Genomic DNA, 25,217 nt, shown 5'->3' on the forward strand with positions numbered 1-25,217 from the left:
TCTACTCAGATGAGCGGGCGACTTCAGGACAGGTTGAACAGAAGCTACAGGGTGCAGGTATTAGAACCAAACCACTTCAGTCCCGGCTTGTCACTTTACTAGATGTTTAACCCTGAAAAAGCCACCCAGAGTCCACCAGCTTCAGGGGCTTTATTGCTATGATGAAAATGTTAATGTTAATCTGGACATGTTGTGCTATTATAAATGTTATTAATAAAGCCCTTAGCAAATCATTACTACATATTTTGACAAAAAGGCTACTATCTAATATTTTTCATAAATTTTTCTCATCTCTGGTTTTTGGTTCCATCAGCAAAAAATGGTGGGATTAGAAATAGATGATCTCAGAGGTCTTCTCTGGCTTTAAGATGACAAGATTTCCCTGGCGCAGTGGCTCACACCTGTAATCCCAACACTTTGGGAGGCTGAGGGGGGCAGATCACCTGAGGCCAGGAGTTCGAGACCAACCTGACCAACATGGAAAAACCCTGCCTCTACTAAAAACACACACACAAAATTAGCCGGATGTGATGGCGCATGCCTGTAATCCCAGCTACTTGGGAGGCTGAGACAGGAGAATTGCTTGAACCCGGGAGGTGGAGGTTGCAGTGAGCTGAGATCATGCCATTGCACTCCAGCCTGGGCAACAAGAGTGAAACTCAGTCTCAGGAAAAAAAAAAAAAAGATGACAATATTTGATAGACTGGGAACTTTAAAAAAGTCACTGAGGGTTCCCTTAAAATGGTGCCTATGTTTATGTTTAAACATGATTCAATTGCATGGGTCCATGCTTCATATACAACGTTGCTGCTACTGGGCATCTATGTGCGGATGTAGAGAACACTCCTTTACACTTACAAAGCACCACCTGGTAGCGAAGATTTATGTCTAGCATTTAAAAGGAACCATTTTCAGTATTTCAGAAAGCCCTCATGGCACGGCATTCACATTCAAGCTATTGCTGTGAAAAACAGGGTACCTCTACCCGACACCAATTTGCCTCATGCTGAGTAACACAGAAGCACCCCTTGACTTATGAGTTAGACATTCATTTGACCTTGGGCAAGATTGTTAATTTCTCTGCACCTCAGACACTTTATATTTAAAACAGGAGTAGTAAGTCCTCACCTATAAGGTTGTTATAGGAATCAAGTGACATAATTTAAAACTATCCTCTTCAATAACCCAGTAAATTTTCCAAGTGACAATGGAAAATCTCATCCAACGTGTACCTTTCTATATGCAGGTCTTGACAGGCCACTCCACAATAAAAGAAAGATAGAAAAATATTCTTAAAAGATTCACTCATTCATTCAAGAGTATGCACTCTTTTTTATTTGAAAATAATAGCATATTGTTTCAAAGGATAGCATTTTGGTAAGATTAAAATGTTTTATTATTCTCTTTTGTTAACAATTCAGCATGTGAAAACACATGCTTATAAAATAAGGTATCTTTTTTATTTTTTTTCTTTTTTTCATTAATCTAGTAATCTTCCTCCCACAATCTGAAGTAGGTGCTCGGTTTATAATGATATGGTAAATGAACAAAATAGAAAACTGTACAAACCTGGTAGCAAGTTTAAATACACACACACACACACACACACGATGAAAGGCAAAACCTTGCAGTGAAGCGGCACATTCTTTCAGTGAACTGCTTACACAATCCCTAAATAACAACTCACCTTTCAAATCCAAATTTGACAGTCTTATTGTTCCTTTGGCCATGCTATTTTACCACCTGCCACATCAGATAGATCTCTTATCTTCTGGTGAGATATAGCCCTGATTGTTTATCAGGGCAGCAAAACACAAATTACCAAGTAAGATTGTCTTCCGGGTTGAGCCATGATCCTGGACGCTGTTGCCGGCTGCATCCCCATCACACACCCTCTTTTTGCTTTTTAGCTTCTTTGTTGTGGAACCCAAGTTCTAGCTATCAGCCCAGACCCACCTGGCACCACACCGTTGACCTTGCTTTCCTCTCCACTGCTGTCTTTTTTCATCCAGGGCCAATAAACTGCTAGGACTTTCTCAAAATAGCATGCTGCTGGCTCATGCCTCTGCACCTCTGCTAGTGTTATCTCTGTTCAGAACACCCTTCCCAGCACGCTTCATTTCCTCTGTGGCTTCTCTATGTAGATTCCGTTGCTTCCTTAATGCCTTACCCAGCGCCCCGTCCGCATCTTCCACACCACTACCAGGCTGGCCCAGCAGTTTCTTCTGTGACCAGTGACTTGTGGTGTTTCCACCACACTACCTGCTACAGTGACGGCCAGTGGCTTAAGAAGGTCATGGCTGTCAGGGACCCTATCTTTTTCATTTCTGAATTCCCAATGCCTGGGACATGAGATTTAAATATATGCTAAGTGAATGAACAAATGGTAAACAGGTGGGTAAATGAAAGACCATACTCATTGATATCTTCCACAGGGACCTCGCTAATCCTTCTTTAGGATGACCAGGTGATTATAAAGTGGCCCTAGGGAGCTTGGACCTACAAGGTAGACCCCAAATGATCATGTTTAGATGAACCAAAGAGGTCGGTCTTGGGAGTCTGGGTCCAATACACACAGAGACATAAGCACTTGGTGTTGGAGGCAGAAGCCAGAACAACATGGGGGAAAGGGCAGCAGTATATGTGTCATGAATTTTGAGAAACTGTTGCAGTATGGATATGACAGATGTACCTGCCTCACAGGAACTTTGCAAAAATTAAAGAAATCAATACATGTAAAGCACTTAAAATGGTGCCGGGCTCCTAGAAAGCAGTTAGCAAAGAATAAAAATAATAATCATTATTACATATTTTATATAGAATAACAAAACTCCATAGAGTTCTCTGAAGACACCGTAACTCTGTGCCTGAGGTTCTCTTACATTGCATGATACCTCTGCCATCATGTTTATTGATTTACTGGTTGGTTCATTCAAAAAATCCATTTGTCACAAACACATTGGGTGCCCATGCTATTCCAAATACGCTTCTTGGCACTTGTTTTACTCTCTATGTAGTGAGCTCTCAGCAACCGCATTTTTTAAATCTCTCTAGTCTTGGGTAGAAGAGTAAATGAGTAGAAAACATTCACTACGATTCACTACTTTTATTTTCCTTTTCTACATACAGGTAATTTAGCTTAAACAAGGCTCAGGTTCTTTATGAAAATTATGTGTGTGAGTCTCTCAACAGGCCCCTAGTTTTCCTAAAGTGCTGCAGGTCACAAAGACTTTCTGACATCTTCAGGTCTCTTAGCAAAGAAGGATCCCAGCCTTTGCCTCTGAGTGAAACCAGGATCTAACTGAGTCCAAGAGGTATGTGGCATTTCTTGAATATTAATTTACAAATGTGTGTTATTTAGTCTCTATTATGTTGGGCAAATTCCTAGGCACTAAGGATTAAAAGCAAGGTTTAAGGAACTCAGATAGGAAAATCTATGATACTTAAACAATGCAAAAACATCCATTATAAAGAGAAGTACGAGCTCCGAGAGTCTAGAAAAGGGACATCTAACAGTAGGGACAGGCAGAGGTCAGAAACACCTTCCTAAAGGAGGCAGGAACTGAAAAGAGTTATGTAAAAAAACAGTCAGTGTTAGTGAAATACTGAAGGAGGAGAACAGGTTCTCAGGCAGAAGGAGTAACACTTTTGAAAGCAAAAGATATAAATATTAAAATACACTCAAGTGATGATACATACATACTTCACACATGTTTAGATGCAATATAAAACATTATATTATGTAGCTATATTTATACTTTATACAAATCAATTTATAAAAGTTAAAACTTCAAAAGGATATATTTTATGCATAAAGTCCAGACTTCTTATAAGTCCACATTATTTGACAAAGCAATTTAACCTTTTATATCTTGACCCCTGTTTACCTCACTAGCTTCGTTTTCCCTTTCGTAACTACCATCTTTGGTTTACTTGTAGGAACATTCTTTCCAAAAAGGTCAGATAGAAAATATTTTCATTATGGTGGTCCCAGCCGTCTCTCTCACAATCACTCTGTTGCTCTAGGCAAGCAGCCATAGGCAGTACATAAACACATGGGCATGGCTGTGTTCCAATAATACTTTATTCATGGACACAGACATTTGAATGACATGTGATTTCCATGTGTTAATGAGATCGTCTTCTTCAAATGTTTTCAATTATTTGAAAATGTAGAAAACTTTATTAGCTTGTGGACCATATAAAAAAAGGCAGCAAACTGGGTACAGATTCCAGGACATAACTTACCTACCCTTCTTTCAGAAAATCTTTATAACTTGGTGGTTGGGAGCTGGAGCAGGAGTCTGACTTCACGCGGTTTACTCCCAACCCAGCCACTATACTAGACGTATGATCTTGAACTAGTTAGGGGGAGCATAAATGGCGTGCTTCAGGTCATCTCTCTGTTGATGATGGAGAGCCATTTAAAAAGTGTCAACCAGGCAGCAATACAAAAATTAGCCAGGCCTGGTGGCTGGCACCTGTAGTCCCAGCTACTCAGGAGGCTGAGGTGGGAGGATGGCTTGAGTGTGAAAAGTATAGGTTGCAGTGAGCCTAGATCATACTACTGCACCATGCCTGGGTGACAGAGCCAGACCCTGTCTCAACAAAACAAAACAAAACCAAAACCCAGAAACCAAAAACAACAACAACAACAAAAGCAGGGCAGTAGAATAATGTGATACGCCTTTTAGGGAAGTCTCTCTGACTGGAAAGAGAATCTTAGACCACAGCAGGCAAATTTGATGAGGAGACAACTATTAGGAGGGTGATAGAACAAATTTCATTCATTTAGTTCGATTTTACTTATCATTAGATCTGAAATCTGAGTATATCATACTTAATTGTATTATCTATCTGTACTATTATACTTACTGTGTTTTTTCTAATGTCATTTACAAATATACTGCATTTTCCATTACAAAGCAATTAAAGGTCCACCATAAATGATGACCTTGTGAGCATTGTGTTTGAGAGGAATGGATTTGGAACCTATGAAGTGCAGATAGAAATGCCTTGTAAAGTATTTTTTTTTTTTATCAGGAACACATACCATCTGTTTCCTTTGGTGATACAGTATCTCAGTCCACAATGTGGTTCCAAATGAATAATGGAGATTGGTTTTTACAAGCCAGCTTTATGTGTTGCAGCAATGATTAATAACCCCATGGCCAACCTTGCTTATAAAAAGAGAGAAAACATGTGAAAACAATTTTGTATCTGAGTGAGATGAATCCATATTTTGTAAGTAAGATTAAAGTCAACATAAGCAGATGCCATGAAGTTTAGAGATTTCCCTTATTGGGCTGTGTGGAAGAAACAGTGTAAGCACTGGAGCATGCATGGCTTGCACTGGAAACCAGGTACCAAAATAGGCCTTGTATGCGGCCTCAGACAAATGACTTAAGATCTCTCAGCCTCAGTCAAATGAATTAAGATTTCTAAGCCTTCATTTCACCTATGTGAAATAAGGATAATGGCATATGCTTTATAGTATTTGGGTAAAAATTGATTATTCCATGTACAGTATTTGGGTAAAAATTGATTATTGCATGTAAAATATGCTAAACTACATAGTATGCCATGTTATATTTAGTAAAATTATTTTTGGAATGGGGTTTGTTTGTGTGTGTGTGTGTGTGTGTGTGTGTGTGTGACTGTGTGTGCCTGATTCCACTCCAACCCTTAAAGGTCTCCTCAACCCAAATTTGCTCTTGATTTGGGCCGAATGACTTCCATGAAAATTCCTGAAACTTTTTCTCCAGCTTTGTGCTTTATTTGACTTCTCAACACTATTGTGTCATTTCTTCAATTCTCCTCCCTTGATGTCTTTTACAACACATTCTTTTTTTTTCCTACCTCTCTGATCTGATGTGTGTTCTCTTTCTTTCTCTTTCTCTCTCTCTTTCACACACACGCACACACACACACACAAACTCCCCCCTCTTTTATCTCTCTCTCTTCCCTTTTCTGTTAGTAAAAGGCCATTAAACATTTCATCCCTTCCAGGCTTAATCCTAGGGCACTATTTATTCTTTTTACTCAAGTGGTAACTCTAGGAGATACATTTAAGCCCATGTTTTCAAATATCATCTATAGCCAGATGACTCAAATTATAAATCTCTAATGTAAGATTAAAATTCCCTTTTGTGCTCTAGAACTGAATAAAACCAAGCAGCTCCAAAATAACTCTCTTTGAATGATTATCTAACAGGATAGCCCTAAACCTGGTTCTTTTTCTGGGCTCCCTACTGTGTTGTCACTTTCTTTTCTGTTATACATGATCCTTGACACACCTTGCTCTCTCGTCACACGTATTCCTTCCACCATCAAGCTGTATGTATTTTCCCCCTGAAATATTCCTTGCTTTTACTTTGTAAAATTATGTGAACTGACACATCATAATTATGCATATTTATCAAGGACAGTGTGATATTTCAATACATGTATGTACCATGTAATGATCAAAGCAGGGCAATTTGCATACCTATTACCTCAAACACTGTTGTGACATTTAGCAACTACCTTACAACTTCTCAATCGCATTTCTCAGTAAGTTAGTTCTTAGATGGTCATGATAATCCGTTTAGTTATTTTGACTTTGGTAAGCTTGCTGATACCATTTTGGGCTGAATAATTCTTTGTCGAGGGGGGCTGCTTTGCATCACCTTTGGCTTCTATGCACTAGATGCCAGTAGCGTAGCACTCTATCCTCAAGTTCTGACAATCAAAAAAACTGCTCCAAACATTGCCAGATGTCCAGCAGTGGGCATAGAAAGCAAAATTACTTCCATTTGAGAACCACAATCAATTCATTTCTTTCCATTTTGTCTTGCAGATATAGACCAAGCTTTCCTATTCTCTTTCCTAGATGGACTAAAAAGGCTTTTAACTGGGCACCCAAATCTATGCTGCTGCTCTTTCCATTCTTCCTGCAGTGTGGAGTGAGTGCTGAAGTCAGCTGGGGTCTGCTCTGTCGTACAGTTACCGTGTGATTTTGGACAAAATCATTAATGTTTCTCAACTCTTCACTCTTGCCATGGCTAAACAATACAAATATTATAGGGTTGTTTGAGTATCAAATATGTAGTACATGCATGGTGCTCAAAACAGTGACTGGCATAGGGTATAAACTTTCAATGAATATTAGTTATGGTAGCCAGAATTGTCTTTGAAAACAGAAGTCCTATGAAAAACAATGAAATGAGATAATACCAGTTCTCAGCTAATAGGTTTGTCTAGCATTGTTCCTGCTCACACAGTCTTATGTTGCACAAGGCTCCCTCCTAATACCTGCCCTCTAGATACTTTGTTTTGGTTTGTGCTATTTCATATTTGTCCAAGATATTTGTAGCATGATACTTTAGGCCTCTTCCTGTCTGTTCTCTCAGAAATGCCCTTTTTCTCTCTCTCTATAATCGTTGCCTATTTCACTTCTACTCTTCCTCAGTTTTCAGTCCAATCACTAATTTTGCAGAGAAGCCTTCCCTGGCCTGTATGACTAGATTGATTAACCCTATTTTACCAATTGATATATGTTATACTTGTTTTAAACATTAATTCATTTGCTATTAATTTTTGTGTGTGATTCTTTGTATGCTTTCTCCACTAGACTATAAACTATTTGAGTGCAAAGTTTTTTTTTTGTTTGTTTGGGTGGTGGTTTTAGTTTTGTTTGGTGTTAGATTCATGTCAAGCATAATTATGGACTTATCATAGACATTCAATAAATAATTCATGTTGTATAAAAGTATGTAGTTTTTCTAGCTGATTAAACAACTTTGAAGATATAAAGTTAATGTACATTGTTTTGTAAATAAAAACCAATGTCTTTGCAAAGTTTCCTGAAGAAAGCAAGAACTGAGAAAAAGGTTCATGTGCAGGAAGTTTATCCAAGGATACATTATCCAGTTGATTAGCACTGTGGGCAACTGGGTGTGAATTCTGCTAGGGACGATATAGATGGAGCCTGTGGAGAAGGCAGCCGAGAACTCTCTACCCAGGGTACAGAAGAGGTGGGTATTTATTTACTAGCTCCCACTGCCCATGCTCAAGGGTGCACTGCCTGGGTTCTAACATCCTTGCATTTGCATTTTGCACATGCATGAATAAAAGCTAATCAGATGCGGAAGGCTTTCCATGTGGCAAACTCAGAGAAATCTATGATAGAAAGTCAAAGAGTTGAAGAGCAAATATTAATGTCCAACACTTTTAATTTATATTTTCAGAACTCCTACTAAAGTAAATCCTAATTTCATACATTTATTGGTGACTTTCTTCTTCACGAAATGAGTTTTTTTAGCCCAGTTAGACATCTTGTATAGTTACAATTTTAGGAGGTCTTTTGTAGAGCAATTGTATGTTTCCTTTGTCTTTCATCATTTCATGACATAGTTAAGTCTGATAGTTTGTTATTTATACATCCTTGGTTTCTTCTCTTGCTTCCAGATTTTAATAAAGTAAGTAAATAATTAGAATTTTTCTTCTAATAATGTTATACAAGATATATTATCTTTTTAATGCAAATCATTGGTCCATTTAGAATTCATTTTTGTGCATCTAGGCAACATACGTGTGATCTAGTGATCCATTTCCTCTTCATTCCCACCAGCGTTTAGTGTTATCACTGTTTGTTTGGTTTTGTTAATCTGCAGTCATTCTAGTCATTTAGTCTGTAGTCTTTCATCTTTAATCTGTAGTCATTTAGTCATTTAGTCTGTAGTTTGAATTTGCATTATCTTGGTGGCTAACAGTGTTCAAAATTGTTTCATGTACCTATTTATCTATAAATCCTCTTTAATAAAACAGAGTTTTATTATATCCTTCCTTCCTTCCTTCCTTCCTTCCTTCCTTCCTTCCTTCCTTCCTCCCTCCCTTCCTCACTTCCTTCCTTCCTTTCTCCCTCCCTCCCTCTCTCCAGGGTTCTCCACAGAAACAGTACCAATAAGAGGATAAATAGTATCTTAGTCCATTTTCTGTTGCTATAACAGAATATCTGAGGCTCAATAATTTATAAAGAAAAGCATTTATTATTTACCTCATGGTTCTGCAGGCTGGGAAGTTCGAGGAGCATGACACCAGTATCTGCTCAGCTTCTGGTGAGGGCTTTACTGCTTGGTGAAAACATGGCAGAAGGTTAAAGAGGAAGTGGACACATGCAACAGGAGACTAAATCTGAAGGGTGTCATTTTATAATAATCCATTCTTGCAGGAATGAACCAGTTTCTGAGATAACTTATCTAGTCTTATGAGAGCTAGTACTTGCTCACTATTATAAGAAAGGCACAAAGTTATTCATGAGGAATCTGCCTCCATGATCCAAATACTCCCCACTAGGCTCCACCTCCCACCTCCTAAAACTACCATGTTGAAGATCACATTTCAACATTAGTTTTGGTGGGACAAACCATATCCAAACCACAGTAGAAGGTAGGAAGATAGATAGGAGACAGATAGAGGTAGTTTCTTTCTTTCTTTCATATATATATACATATATATATAACCTTAGAATGACCTTCAGGACCTGCAAGAACTGGCCTTTTATTAACTACCTGATCTCATCTGTTCTTAGTCTCCTCTCCATTGATTTATTCTGCCCCACTGAACTCCCTATTATCCCTCTTACACATTAGGCTCACTCCCACCACTTCATGTACTGCTTCTTCTTCCAGGGATTCTAAAGGAAACATGGGTCACTTCTGTATTTTCATCAGAATTTTTAACATAAAATAAAACAAAACAAAAAACAAATTTTAAAACAAAACAACAACAAAAGAAAAAATGAAAGGAGAAAAGAAAGAAAAAGGAAAGGAAAGAAAGAAGAAGGAAGGAAGAAAAGAAGGAACGAAGAAAGGAAGGAAGGAAGGAAAGAAGGAAGGAAGGAAGGAGGGGAAGGAAGGAAGGAGGGAAGGAGGGAAGGAGGGAAAGAAGGAAAGAGGGAAGGAGGGAGGGAGGAAGGAAGGAAGGAAAGAAGGAAGGAAGGAAGGAGGGAAGGAGGCAAGGAGGGAGGGAGGAAGGAAGAAAGGAAGGAGGGAGGGAGGAAGGAAGGAAGGAAGGAAGGAAGGAAGGAAGGAAGGAAGGCAGGCAAGTAATACACACACATATGCATACATAAATATATATATATATATCTCTCTTAGAAATTTTAGGAATACTAAGGAAATAAATAAGGTACACTCTGAAGTATTTTATTTGCTCCTGATAAATGTGTGATGAATATTTCTGCACAGTTCTCAAATAAACACATAATTTAACCAGGTGAGCATTTCTTATATATTCAAGCAAGACATACAACCAAGACTTGCAGGGAGAACTAAAAATGGCTTCTTCCAAAAATCTAATGAGTAGAAAAATAGAAGAGAAGGAAAATAATCTTAGTAATGTTTTCAAACTTCACATTAAACCTATGGGACAACGTGGACTACTTGAAATCATTAGGATTACTCATTGCCTCTGTGTTTGCTGCATTGCATTTGGCTCTGCCTGGGTTTTCTATCTACCCAGTCTGTCCATGTGAGACATGTTGGTGGGATCTGAGTTTAGAGCTCACCTGGTTGCAGGGCAGAGCTCAAAGAGCACAGGCTTTGGTGTCAGGCAGTCCTGTCTGATGACCCAAGTTCCTTGTGTTAGTAACTGTAGAACTGCAGAACTAAGTTTTTTCACCTGAAAAGTGAGGTTATTGACCTCATATAACTAGGAGGATTAGTAATAGCAGTTGTAAAGAACTGTACACATAACAGAGACTTGGTCAATAGTAGTTAGTGCTGTGATGAATATTTCTTAAAGGGGCTTGGACTTGGAATTAGCCTCGAAAGGGCCAATTGAGACTGAATAGGCAAAGACTCTGGTTACAAAACTTCTTCAACTGTTGAAGGACCTCCGATCCTTGGGGAGATGCTGGAGATATTTTATAGGGCTGAAGATACAAGATATTTTATGAATATTTATTGAATTTAACAAAAATATGAGGTGACAATTTGAGCATATTTTAGTATGTGTTAGCTCATTTGCATTGCTGTAAAGAGATACTTGAGAGTGGGTAATTTATAATGAAAAGGGGTTTATTTTGGCTCATGATTCTGCAAGCTGTATAGAAAGCATCTGCTCCTGGTGAGGCCTCAGGAAGCTTTCAATCATGGCAGAAGGCAAAGAGGGAGCTGGTGTATAACATGGTGTGACAGGAAGCAGACAGAGGGAGCAAGAGAGAGAGCAAGAGAAAGAGGGAGGAAATGCCAGGCTCTATTAAACAACTAGCTGTCAAATGAACTAACAAGGTGAGAATTAACTTACTACCATGGGGAGGGCACAAAGTCATCCCCATAACCCAACACTTCCTAGCAGGCCCCAACTCCTCATGTGTTCCCAATAGTCCCCCAAAGTCTTAACTTGTTCTTGCATCAACTTCAAAGTCCAAAGTCTCATCTGAGACTCAAAGCGTATTTCTTTCACCTATGAATCTGTAAAATTAAAAACTAGTTACTTACTTCCAAGACACAATGGTGGTTCTGGCATTGCATAAAGATTCCCATTCTCCCCACAGTTCTCCAGAGAAACAGAAGGGAGACATGGACCAAAAGAAAAGGGTAACAGCCTCCATGCATGTCTGAAACCCAGCAAAGTAGACATTAAATCTCAAAGTTCCAACAAAATCTTTGACTCTATGTCCCACATCCTGGGGACACTGGTGTGAGGGGTAGGCTCCAAGGCCTTGGGCAGCCCCATCTCTGTGGCTTTGCAAGGTGTAGTTCTCATGCTGCTCTCACAGATTAGAATTCAGTGAGGGTTTCTCACGTTCTGGGTACAAACTGCTGTTGGCTTTACCACTGGGGAGGCTGGAGGGCAAAGGCCCCTTTCCCATGGTCTCAATAGACAGTGCCCTGGTGGGGACTCTGTGTGGGGTGTCCAACCCCATATTTACCCTGGGCACTGCCCTAGTAGAGACTTTGTACAGGGGCTCTACCCCTGTGGCAGGCTTGTGCCTGGGCACCCAGACTTTCTCATACATCTTCTGAAATCTAGGTAGAAGCTGCAGCCTTCTTCACTCTTGCATTCTGTGTACTCACAGGCCTAACACCACATGGAAGCCACCAAGACTTGTGTGGGCTTGTGCTCTCCAAAGTGGCAGTTCAAGCTATGGCTGTGGTCCTTTGAATGGAGATTGGAACTGGAGCTACTATGATGTGGGAAGCAGCATTGAAAGGCTAAGCAGGGCAGCATTGTCCTGAGCCTGTACCCTGAAATAATTCTGTCCTCTTAGGCCTCTGAACCTGTGATGGGATGGGCAGTCTGGAAGACTTCCAAAATGCCTTCAAGACCTTTTCTCATTGTATTGACTACTAGCACTTGGCTTCCTTTTAGTCATGCAAATCTCTCTAGCAAGTGGTTATCTGCAGCCCTCTTGAATTCCTCTTCTGAAAATGCTCTTTTCTTCTCTACAACATGACCAAGCTGCAATTTTTCCAAACTTCGACACACTGCTTCCTTTTTAAATATGTTTCAAATTTAAGTCATTGCTTTGCTCCTATATCTGATTGTAGGCTGTTAGAAGCAACCAAGCCACATATTGAATGCTTTGCTGCTTAGAAGTTTCTTCCTCCAGATACCCTAAGTCTTCACTCTTAAGTTCAACCTCCCACAAATCCCTAAGACATGAACACAATGCACCCAAGCTCTTTGCTAAGGCATAACATGAGTGAGGATTTGTTCCAGTTGCCAATAAATTTCTCATCTCCATCTGACAGCTTGTCAGCCTGGACTTCACTGTCCATATTTCTATCAGCATTTTGGTCACAACAACTCAACTGGTCCCTAAAACATTCCAAACCTTCTTTCTTCTTCCTGTATTCTTCTGAGCTCTCCAAACTCTTCCAATTTCTGCTTGTGACACAGTTTCCAAAGCTGGTTCCATATCTTGCCCCACTTCTAGTACCAATTTTCTGTTAGTTCATTTGTGTTACTGTAAAGAATACTTGAGGCTGGATAGTTTATAACAAAAAGAGGTTTATTTTGGCTCACAGATCTGCAGGCTGTACAGGAAGCATGGACCCAGCATTTGCTCCTGTGAGGCCTCAGAAAACTTCCAATCACAGCAGAAGGTGAAGGGGGTGCCAGAAAATCCTATGGCAAGAGAGAAGGAACAAGAAATAGAGGCGAGAGGTGCCAGACTCTTTTAAATGACTAGCTTTTGTGTGAACTAACAGAGTAAGAACTCACTTATTACAATGCAGAGGGCATCAAGCCATTTTTAAATCTATCCCCATGACCCAAACACCTCCCATGAGGCCCCACCTCCAACACTGGGGATGATATATCAACGTGAGATTTGGAAGGGATAAACATAATAATCTCAAATAAACTATTTTTCCTTATTAATTTATAGAAGTGTTTATGTATGATATATATATACAGTTATGACATATATAGTAAGTTAAATAATTTTTGTCTCAGTAAATGCAGTGCACATTTTATATTACTTGAAAAAAAGAAATCATGTACATATTAGTTAACATTTACTGAGTTTTGCCAGGTTCCTCTATATGCTCAAAGGAATAGGAAACATCAAAACAGCCATGTCCTGCATGACGAAAGGGGAGAAGAGTCTATCTGAAGACACAATTGGAAATAGTGAAGAAAAAAAGCAGATTGTGCTAAATGGATGTGCACATCAAACACATGCTTGGGTGAGAAGAGGAAAACTGAATATGAATGAAAATATATGCAGCTTTGTCTTCCAAAAATATTTATCTTTGCAGTTGTCTTTTTAACAAAACTGTAGTAGAGTTTCTATTCTTATTCTCATTTTTCAGATAAAAAAAACCTGAGAAACAGAAGGGTTAAACTATTTTTCCCGGTACATACCTAGTAAGTGTGGAGACAACTACAAACTCAAGCTGCATGACTTCATCCCCTTAAGGACAAAATGATGCATGTATGACTGCCTGCACACTCGCATTTTTATCTTTTAGAATATGAATGAATGAAATGTTATATCTACTCTTGTGAATGTTAATATTTCACAAACCATGATTCATGGTGCATCCTTCCCAGGAAGCATACCACTTTTGGACATAGAAGCTGGAGGAAGACTGACCATCAAATTCCTTTCTTTGAGGTTGACAGTGTTCATTAACATATTAAGGCTTTGAGAGAACTGCACGTAAATTTTAATAGTCAAAAAACAAACAAACCTTCACACATGGAGATAATATATTTTCCTTTGCACATCTATCAATGATATCCCCTTAATACCACCTTGGGAAGTGTGACTTGAGGTCATTCTCAAATTAAGACCCAGGATTGATGCCAGCAAACTTCCTTTTGCAGAAAAACCAAGCACACTAATTAGCCTTGTGGCACCTGGTTGTGTCTTCATCAATGGCAGATTTTTCTTGGCACAGTTTCTGATACAGTCCTTATGCAGATGTCATTTTTTGTGTTTTTTTTTTTTCTGACATTGGGAACTTTATGATGCAGGCTTCTGGTATTATAGCAAAATAGTTCTCATTAAGTGAACATTTTCCCAAACATTTCTTATCAAAAGGAAGTCTTAAGAAAAGACTACAAATTAAAGAGTTAATACTTGGCCTGTTTTAAGATTTCTAGTTAAAATCTCTTTAAAAAAAAAAGAAAAAAGAAAGGCCAAGTTGAAAACTAATTCCGTATGCCTTGTAACTGCACAAAAATTAAGTGTTTGAAGGCACAGTTGAAACTAAGTCAATAGTCTTCTTTACACTTGAGGTTTCTTCTGCAAATGAGACAGCCAGGTCAGATCCTAAGTATGATCCAAGAGTACTGCTCTTTTATGTGTTCAAGTGAATAGAAGACATCAAAACAGCCCAACTCTGAAGGAAGGGGAGGAGGACCCACATGAAAGACAAAGGAAAGCAGGCTGTGGCACACTGATGCGCACACCAGACACATGTTCATGTGAGAAGAAGAAACTTAACAAAACACGAGAAAAAAAATGCAGCAATGGCTTCAGAATACTGATTTCATCCTGGGGCAAGTCCCCTTACATTTCATTGACTCAGGGTCTTCATCTGTAAAATGGGTTCTAACATTTTCTAATTCTACTTTTAGTTTTATAGCTTGCGCTAGAGAGCTCCTCTTCTTATATGTGTACATACCCCAGTTCTTCCCAAAGACTTTTAGGCACCTTATAAAGAATGTGAATATTAAGATAAAAGAAATTTTAAAATTTAAGGAAAAATCAAGACAGTGTTAAAGTGAGCACACAGAAGTGCATGCATGCACCGAGGACTTGCACAACTCTTCGAGATGGGCTGTTAGTTTAATTCAGAATGTCCTACAATATAATGCCAAAAGGGAAAAACTAGAAGTGACAAGTTTCATAGTATGAGAAATATAACTGGCTCTCTGGGGCTTAGGAGAAGAAAGGCGTGTTTGGTGTTGATGTATACAACAAACCCTACGCTAGCTCACTGCGAGAGGCTGCACACATTGTCCTGGTAATTGCACGGGTGCGGAGTATGACCACACATCATATCTGGGTGAATACCTCTTTCACCCTCTATTTTTTTACAGCTGTCTGTCACAAACATATGTGGCAGCCTTAGAGACAAGACTTTCAAAATGGCTATTTTTAATAACACTGATCAAATCCAGTTAAGGATATTTTAAATTATTTTTATTTTTCAGGATACTATGTCACTTGCTCTAGCCCCCTGCTACTGATTCAATTTGTGTTTATTATTCAGATAAATGCAGATAACATAGTTTCTACCTACGAGAGTTTCTGTTCTGGAGAAAAATAAATTACTTTATTTTAAATACCATTACCTACACTGAAGATAAAACCATTAAATGACTTTCATAACTTAGTGTACTCTTATTACCTAGGCTCAGCTGGAGAAGTGTTTCCCCTTTAAGGAGGGAAGGTATACTAGAAAGAACATTCCACCTGCCGACCCTGTGACTCTGATCTCTACTTGTCTGATCTCTCAGCATGCTTATTGAAACAAAAAAGTCAGTGCTGTCTGACAGGTATCCATAGTGATGATTAATATTGAACTTATTTTATCCACTTAAGAAATATTTACTGGATGACTACTATTCCAAGCACCACGTTAGGCATCAAATCAGAAATTGAAAGAAAATGTTTATTACCTAGTGATAACATACATGAAGCCTGTAAAGTAGTCATTAAAATTACTTATTGTTGTTATTGCTCAGAGAACGTGCTTGTATTTTAACAACAATAAAAAAGGAATATAGGAGCTGTCAGGCCTAAGTATGAGTGAAAGGCAATGTTGATTACTAATGCAATGTCTATTATATCTTCCAAACTTTTCTCATGGTATTTGAAAGGCTATGTGGCAAAGTCTCTGCAGCTGCAATTTGCTTAAATTTAAGAATCTGTCAGAATCTGTCTGAGGGAAGCTCCTAAGATCTCGTTTTCTGCTATGGTATATTTGAATGCATGCTTATTCATTTAAGAATTCATGTGGCATTATGCTCGGTGATCTGATATGTACACAAAATTACAGAACATTATCCATATCCTAGTTTGATGGAACAGATATAAACTTTAAAAATGTTAATTATAAGGAACTATAAAGCTACTAATTTATATAGAACACTCCCTATAGTAGTATACCAAAGGATGCCCTCTCTAGGAAGACTAGAATTACAAAATGACCTCACATTTGAATGAAAATTAGTTTATTAAAAATTTCTTCCTTCCTCTGGGTAGATGCAGCCTTGTACCAAAGCACACAGCTTGGAAAGCTAGATTGTGTTGGATGGTCATCCCCCTACTCTCTTCGCTGGACAGATTTTGGCAGGTCTTAAACCACAGAAGAAAATGTGCAACCCCGAGTTGGTGCCTCTAGAATCAATACCAATAAGTACAACATTAATTAGAAAATTCGTAAGGCTATTGTTTTTAAAATATTAAAAGAAAAAAGCTTCTATTAGGCTACTCTTTTTGAAGAAGACTTTATGAAAGATGAATAAAGATTAGTTGTATTTTGAAGAATAGGTAGCATTTGCATAGGCAGAAAAAGTTGGAGAGATACTGTTAGTTGGCTAGCTGAAACAGATTGAACAGGAAAAGGAAGAAGGGAGAGGAAATTTTGTGGGAACAGCTGGTAAAAGCATTTGGTTGGAACTGATGTTTTGAGAGTGAGAATTATGATATGAGACTGGAAATGCAGCTGGGTGCCAGCTGACAGGGGACTTTGAATATTAGAATAAAAAATTTAAACTCTATCCTTTAGGCAACAGCAAATCATTGAAGCATTTTAAGAAAATGATTGATATAATTAGAAGGAATAATTTTGGAAAATATCATTACAATGAAAAGACTTTTTTTCATCAAAGTAGAAATCAGTAACACATGGTTGTTACAGAGAAATGTAAAATTGCAGATGAGGTAAGTAAAATCACCTCTAATTAAACAAGATGGAAGTAATTATTAATTCTTTGATGTACTTAAATGAGAATTCATTCCATGCATATAAAAATGTATACATTATAAAATGGAGTCACAATACCCATAATATTTTTGAAACTTTATGTCATTTAATGAAATTGTATTAACTAGTACTTTAAAGGAAAAGTAAATTTTATCTTTTTAGTTTTTTGCAGAGGGGAGGATCTCACTATGTTGACCAGGCTCATTTCAAACACCTGGCCTCAAGTGATCCTCCTGCCTTGGCCTTCAAATGCACTAGAATTACAGAAGTGAGCCACCATGCCCTGAATAGTAAGTTTATTTATTTTTATTTATTATTATTATTTTTTTTATGAGACAGAGTTTCTCTCTTGTTGCCCAGGCTGCAGTGCAATGGTGTGATCTCAGCTCACTGCAACCTCCACCTCCCGGGTTCAAGGAGTTCTCCTGCCTCAGCCTCCTGAGTAGCTGGAGTTACAGGCATGCGCCACCACACCCAGCTAATTTTTGTATTTTTAGTAGAGATGGGGTTTCGCCATTTTGGCCAGGCTGCTGTCGAACTCCTGACCTCAAGTGATGCATTACCTCGGCCTTCCAAAGTGCTGGGATTACAGGCGGCCAGTAAGTTTATTTTCAATTAATATAGTTATCTTTCATTTTACTTTTAATTAACACATAGTAATTATACATACTTATGGGGTAGAGAGTGGTGTTTCAATACACGTATACATTGCTTTAAAATTATTTTGTATATCCATCATCTCATATATTTACCCTTTATAGTGAGACATTCAAAAACATTTTTTAATGATTTAAAAATAAGTTTAAATTTTGTCCTCTTTTGTTTTTATTATAGATTTAGATGGAAAAAGTGCAGTTTTGTGAGATGGATATATTGCATTGTGATGAAGTCTGGGCTCTTACTGTTCATTGCATCCATTAAGTACTCTCATATCCCACATCCTCCACCAACCCTCCCACCCTTTGGAGTCTCCAGTGTCTATTATTCCACTCCCTATATCCATGTGTATGCATTATTTAGCTCTCACTTATAAATGAGAAAATGTGGTATTTGGCTTTCTGTTTCTAAGTTATTTTACTTAAGAATAATGGCCTCTCATTCCATCCATATTGCTGCAAAAGACATAATGTTATTCTTTTTTATGGCTGGCTAGTATTTTATGGTGTAAATGTATTGTATTTTCTTTATCTGGTAATCCACTGATGGACACTTAGGTTGATTCCAGATCTCTGCTACTGTGAATAGTGCTACAATTGACATGAGAGTGCAGATATACCTTTGACGTTCTGATTTCCTTTCCTTTGGTTGTATACCCAGTGGTGGGATTACTGAATTGTATGGTAGTTCTATTTTTAACTCTTTGAAAAGTTGCCATACTGTCTTCCATGGAGGTTATACTAATCTACATCCCTACAAACAGTGTATAACCATTCCCTCTTCCCCATATCCTCACCAACATATTTTATTGACATTTTAGTAATGGCCATTCCGAATGGTGTGAAAAAGTATTTCACTGTGGTTTTAATTGGCATTTTTCTGATGATTAGTGATGTTAAACATTTTTCATATGATTGTTGGCCATTTACATGTCTTCTTTTGAATTGTGTCTGTTCATGTCTTTTCTCCATTTTTTAAGGGGGTTATTTGTTGTTGTTGTTACTCACATATTTGAATTCCTTGTAGATTCTGGATATATTCTTTTGTTGGATGCATAATTTGCAAATATTTTCTTCCATTCTGCAGGCTGTCTGTTCACTCTGGTGATTATTTCTTTTGTGGCATAAAAGATTTTTATCTTAATGAAGTCTTATTTGTTTATTTTTGTTTTTGTTGCATTTGCTTTTGAGGTCTTAGTCATAAACTCTTTGCCTAGGCCAATGTCAAGGAGAGGTTTACGTAAGTTTTCTTCTAGTAGTTTTATAGTTTCAGGTCTTACATTTAAGTTTTTAATCTATCTTAAGTCAATATTTGTATACAGTGACATATGGAGGCTCAGTTTCATTCTGCTATATACAGGAATCCTGTATATTGCAGAATTCATTCTGCTGCTGTATACAGGAATCCAATTTTCCTGGAACCATCTATTGAACAGGATGCCCTTTTCCCACTTTATATTTTTTGTCAACTTTGTCAAAAATGAGTTGACTGTAGGTATGAGGCTTTATTTGTGAGTTCTCCATTCTGTTTCTTTGATTTATGTGTCTATTTTTACACAAGAACTATGCTGTTTTGGTTACTATAGCCTTGCAGTATAGTTTGAAGTCAAGTAATGTGATGCCTGTAGTTTGGCTCATTTTGCTTAGGATTGCTTTCACTACTTGGGCTGTTTTTTTTTTTGTTCCATATGAATTTTAGATTTGTTTTCCCTAATACTGTAAAAAAATGATGTTGATATTTTGATAGGAAATGCATTGAATCTGTAGGTTGCTTTAGGCAATATGATAATTTTAACAATATTGATTCTGTTGATTCAAGAGCATGGGAAGTTTTTCCATTTGTTTTTGTCATCTACAATTACTTTCATTGGTGTTTTACAGTTTACACTGTAGAGGTCTTTCATCTCCTTGGTTAAATGTGTTCCAAGGTATCTTATTTTTTGTATTATAATGGAATTATAAATGGGATTGATTCTTGGCTTGGTTCTCAGGTTGATTGTTATTGGTATATACAAATGCTACTATTTTAATATTAATTTTGTATTATAAAGCATCATTGAATTTATTTAACAAATCTAGCCTTTTGGAGGAGTCTTTAAGGTTTTCTAAGATTGTATTATAAACAAACATAATTTGACTTTCTCTTTTCCAATTTGGATACGTTTTATTTCTCTTGCTTGATTTTTCTAGCTAAGACTTCTAGTGATTTGTTGAATATGAGTGGTGAATGGGCATCCTTGTGTTGTTCCAGTTCTTAGTGGGGATGCTTTCAAGTTTTCCCCATTCAGTATGATGTGGGCTGTGGGCTTGCCATATATGGCTGTTATTATTCTAAGATATATTTCTTCCATGCCTAGTTTGTTGAGAGTTGTTATTATGAAAGGGTGTTGAACTTTATCAGATGCTTTTTCAGAATCAGTGGAAATTATCATATGCTTTTTGTCTTTCACTTTATTAACAGGATGTATTACATTGATTAATTTGGTTGTGTTGACCAACCTGCACATCCCTAGAATAAATCCCACTTGGTCATGATGAGTGATCTTTTTACTGTTGAATTTGGTTTGCTAGTATTTTGTTGAGGATTTTTGCATCTGTGTTCATCAAGGATATTAACTATAGTATTCTTTATTTTATTTTTGCATTCTCTTCTGTCATTAGGATCGGGTGATACTGGCTTTGAAGAGTAAGTTGGGGAGCATTCTCTCTTCCTCAATATTTTGGAACAGTTATGGTAGGATTGACACCAGCTATTCTTTGTGTATCTGGTATAATTTGACTGTAATTGATCTTGTCTTGTGCATTTTGGGAGAGATGGAGTTTGCTATTGATTCAATCTCACTATTCTTAATTGATCTGCTCATGATTTCTGTTTCTTCCTGGTTTAATCTTGGGATATTGTATGTTTCCAGGAATTTATTCAGTTCTTCTAGGCTTTCTAGTTTGTGAGCATAAAGATGTTCATAGTAGTCTCTGACAATCTTTTGTCTTTCTTTAGTATCACTTTTAATGTCTCCTTTTTTCATTTCTGATGCGGTTATTTGAATTGTCTCTCATTTTCTTAGTAAATCTAGTGAGAAATCTATAAATTTTGTTTATCTTTTCAAATAACCAACTTTTCATTTTGTTAAATCCTTTGTATTACTTTGGTCTCAAATTCATTTTATTCTGCTAAGATTTTTGTTATTTATTTTTTCTGCTAGGTTTGGGTTTGGTTTGTTTGTTTTCTTCTAGTTTCTTGAGGTGTGACATTAGGTTCTTAATTATTATATTTCTTTTTTAATGTAATTCTATAAACTTTCCCTTTAGCACTGCTTTTATTATATCTCAGAAATTTAGTATGTTTTCATCTCTATTTTCATTCAATTTGTAATATTTTAAAATTTTTCTTAAATTTGTCTTTGACTCAAAAATTGTTTAGCAGCTGTTATTTAATTTCCATGTGCTTATATAGTTTCAAGAATCTCTTGGAATTGACATCTAGTTTTATCTCCACTGTGCTCCAAAAAAATATTTAGGATTATTTCATTTTTTTAAAATTTATTAAGACTTGTTTAGTGGCCTAACACATGACCTATCTTGGAGATTGTTTGATGTACTGATGAGAAGAATGTTCCATGCACTGATGAAACAATTCTGCATTTGTTGGGTAGAGTGTTCTGTAAATGTCTGTTATGTTCGTTTGGTCTAAAGTCCAATTTAAGTCTAGTGTTTCTTTGTTGATTTTCTGTTTCAATGATCTGTCTAGTGCTCTCAGTGGGGTGTTGAAGTTCTGCATTATTATCATATTGCTGTCTATCTTTTTTCTTAGGTCTAGTAAAAATAGGTCTAGTATATTTGCTCTGGCATTAGGTGCAAATATATTTTGAATACTTATATTTTCTTGTTTAATTGATCTCTATATCATTTATATAAAAATGTCTTTGTCTTTTTTTACTGGTATTGATTTAAAGTCTATTTTAGCAGATATAAATAAAGCCATTTGTAGTCATTTTTGATTTCCATTTACATCGAATATCTTTTTCCACCCCCTTTCCTTCAATCTATAAGTGTCTACTAATAAGATGAGTTTCTTATGGGCAGCATGTGGTTGAATCATGTTTTATTACCCATTCAAACAATCTTTATCTTTTAAATGGAAATTTTAATGCATTTATGTTCAAGGTTTATATTGATATGTGATGTTGTGTTTCTGTCATAATATTGTTATCTAGTTGTGTTGCAGCCTGATTTGTGCAATTGTTTTATAAGACCTGTGAGTTTTATACCTCCAAGTATTTTTATAATAATGAGCATCAACCTTCTGTTTCATTTTTAGAACTCCTTGATCATTTCTTTTAGGGCAGATCTTGTTATGACAAATTTCCTCAGTCTTTGCTTGTTTGGGAAAGACTTTAACTATCTTCTACTTATGAACTTTTATAATACAAAATTTGGGATTGACTCTTATTTTCCTGAAGCACATTGAACATGGAATCCCAATCTCCTCTGACTTGTAAGATTTCTGCTAAGAAATCCACTATTAGTCTGATGGGGTTTTCCATATGGGTTACTAGACTCTATTCTCTTGCTGATTTTAGGATATTTACCTTTGTGTTAACCTTAGACAATCTGAGAACTATATGTCATGATGAGGTCTTTCTTGCAATGTATTCCTCTGGAGTTCTTTGAACTTCTTTTATCAGAATGTCTTGCTCTTTTGCTGGACTAGGAAAGTTTTCCTCAATTATTATTTTTTCTTTTTTTGTTCTTTTTTTGTTTGTTTGTTTGTTTCTGAGAAAGAGTCTCACTCAATTGCCCAGGCTGGAGTGCAATGGAGCGATCTCGGACCACTGCAACATTCGCCTCCCAGTTTCAAGTGATTCTCCTGCCTCAGCTTCCCGAGTAGCTGGGACTACAGGCACGCACCACTGAGTCCAGCTAATTTTTGTATTTTTAGTAGAAATGGGGTTTCACCATGTTGGTCAAGCTGGTCTTGAACTCCTGACCTCAGGTGATCTGCCCTCCTCGGCCTCCCAAAGTGCTGGGATTACAGGTGTGACCCACCGCGCCCAGCCTAATTATTTTCTTAAATAGGGTTTCCAGACTTTTTGCATTTTCTTCTCTCTCAGGAATACCTTTAATTTATAGATTCAAATGTTTTACATAGTACAGTAACTCTCAAGGCTTTGCTCATTTAATTTTTTTTTGTCTGACTAAACTAATTTAAAAGATGTGTCCTCAAGTTCTGAGACTCTTTTTTTCTGTTTTGTCTTGGTTATAGTTCAAACTTTCAACTGCATTTCATAACTCCATCAATATTTTTTTCATTTCCAGAAGTTCTGTTTGTTTTTTTCTTTAGTAAATATCTATCTCTTTGATAAATTTCTCATTTATATTCTGGCTTGATTTTCTGATTTCTTTGTGTTGGTTTTCAGATTTCTCTTGGATCTAACTGACATGCTTTAAAATAAGTATTTTGAATTCTTTATTTGATATTTCAAATATTTCATTTTGGTTTGTATCTATTGCTGCAGAGTTAGTCTAATCTTTCAGAGATGTTGTAACACCCTGTTTTTTCATACTTTCAGAATTGTTATGCTTGTTCCTTCTCATCTGGAGAAACTGTCAGTTCTTCTTATTTTGAATTTCTTTTTGTTTGGAATGAACATTTTTTTCCCTTTCAGGGTGTAACTTTATATATGTTGAGTAGTGTCATTTGGCTTTGTTTCTGTGGGCTTCTGTGTGACTGCCTTCATATGGTGACTTTCTCAAATGCCAGTTGTGGTAGCAATGTACTAAGTGTTTAAGAAGCTCACAGACTTTTTCTGAGCTGGGGTGGTGGAGGTCTCAATAAACTTATCCCATTTTCAAGCACTGTGCACTTGTGTCAACAAGTTTTGTATCAGGTTGTGCAATTCAACCTCCAGGTCAATAGGTGGCTCTTGCACGTAAGAGCCAGCTGTGGTGGTAGCAGAAAGGTTTACGCTTGATCTTTGTTTACAGGTAGAAGCTCTCCAGTTACTCAGGCAATAGGCTGGTTTGTGGAATATACAGTGGCCTGCACTATGCGCTCAGCCCTATGGTGTGTAAAGTTGGGCTGAGCTAGACCGAGCAGGCCCTCAGGTCCCCCAGTGGTGGACACAAGCACCAGTCCTGATAGGGGTGGTGCAGGAGTGATACAGACTCTGCATGATTTCCTTGGCTATAAGTAGCCCCAGTGTGGTGGCTTTCTGAAATGCCAGTTGTACTAGTAATGTACCAGGTGGTTATGCAGGTTCAAGGTCTACTGAGTATCCAGGGTAGTGTGAACAATGGTGGTAGCAGAGGTTGCATAAAGCTGTGTCCTTCCTGAGTGACTTTAACACTAAACTCCTGATCCAACTCTATAGTGATTACACACACATACATGATCATACACACACCCACACATGCATATGTGTACATAATATAAACAATATAAATATAATCCTTTGTTTGGGCATGTGATACAATAAAAGTGAAAAGTAAAAGATTAAAGTCATGAACACAGATAAAACCATCAGAAACTGATCAAAGAAAAAGTGTAAAGAAACTCCCCCAAAAATATTTTGTTTGAAAAAAGTAAAAATAATTATATGTGTAATTGAATTTTAGAAATCAAAATGATTTTTTCTATTTCTGTGAAAAATAACTGAAAATTTGATAGGAATTTCACTGAATCTGTAGATCACTTTGGGTAGTATGGAAATTTTAACAATATTAGTTATTCCAGTCCATTAGCATGAAACATCTTTCCCTTTATTTGTGTCTTCTTCAAATTCTCTATTGATGTTTCTATCATGTATATATAAATCAAAACATCAGATTTTACGCAATAAATATACAAAATTGTCAACTAAAAATGAATTTTTAAAAATCAAAAGATGAAAATATGAACAACTTCCAATCAATACATAAAAATAGACATTTGGATAGTTTCAACCAATATGCAAGATTTTCTTTTAAAAGTTCAAGAATGTCGTATAAGTAAGTATTAGAAAACCTTCAAGGAGAAGAATTTTTTTCAGAGGAAGAAACAATGAATATGTGTTTAATAAATGAAAGAGAACAGCTAACAAATTTTATAAGGTAGAATAATGTTGAAATCAAACAGAATAAGAACACA

The sequence above is a fragment of the Hylobates moloch genome, unplaced genomic scaffold (assembly GCF_009828535.3).
Source record: "Hylobates moloch isolate HMO894 unplaced genomic scaffold, HMol_V3 SCAFFOLD_24, whole genome shotgun sequence".
Taxonomy (NCBI): Eukaryota; Metazoa; Chordata; class Mammalia; order Primates; family Hylobatidae; genus Hylobates; species Hylobates moloch.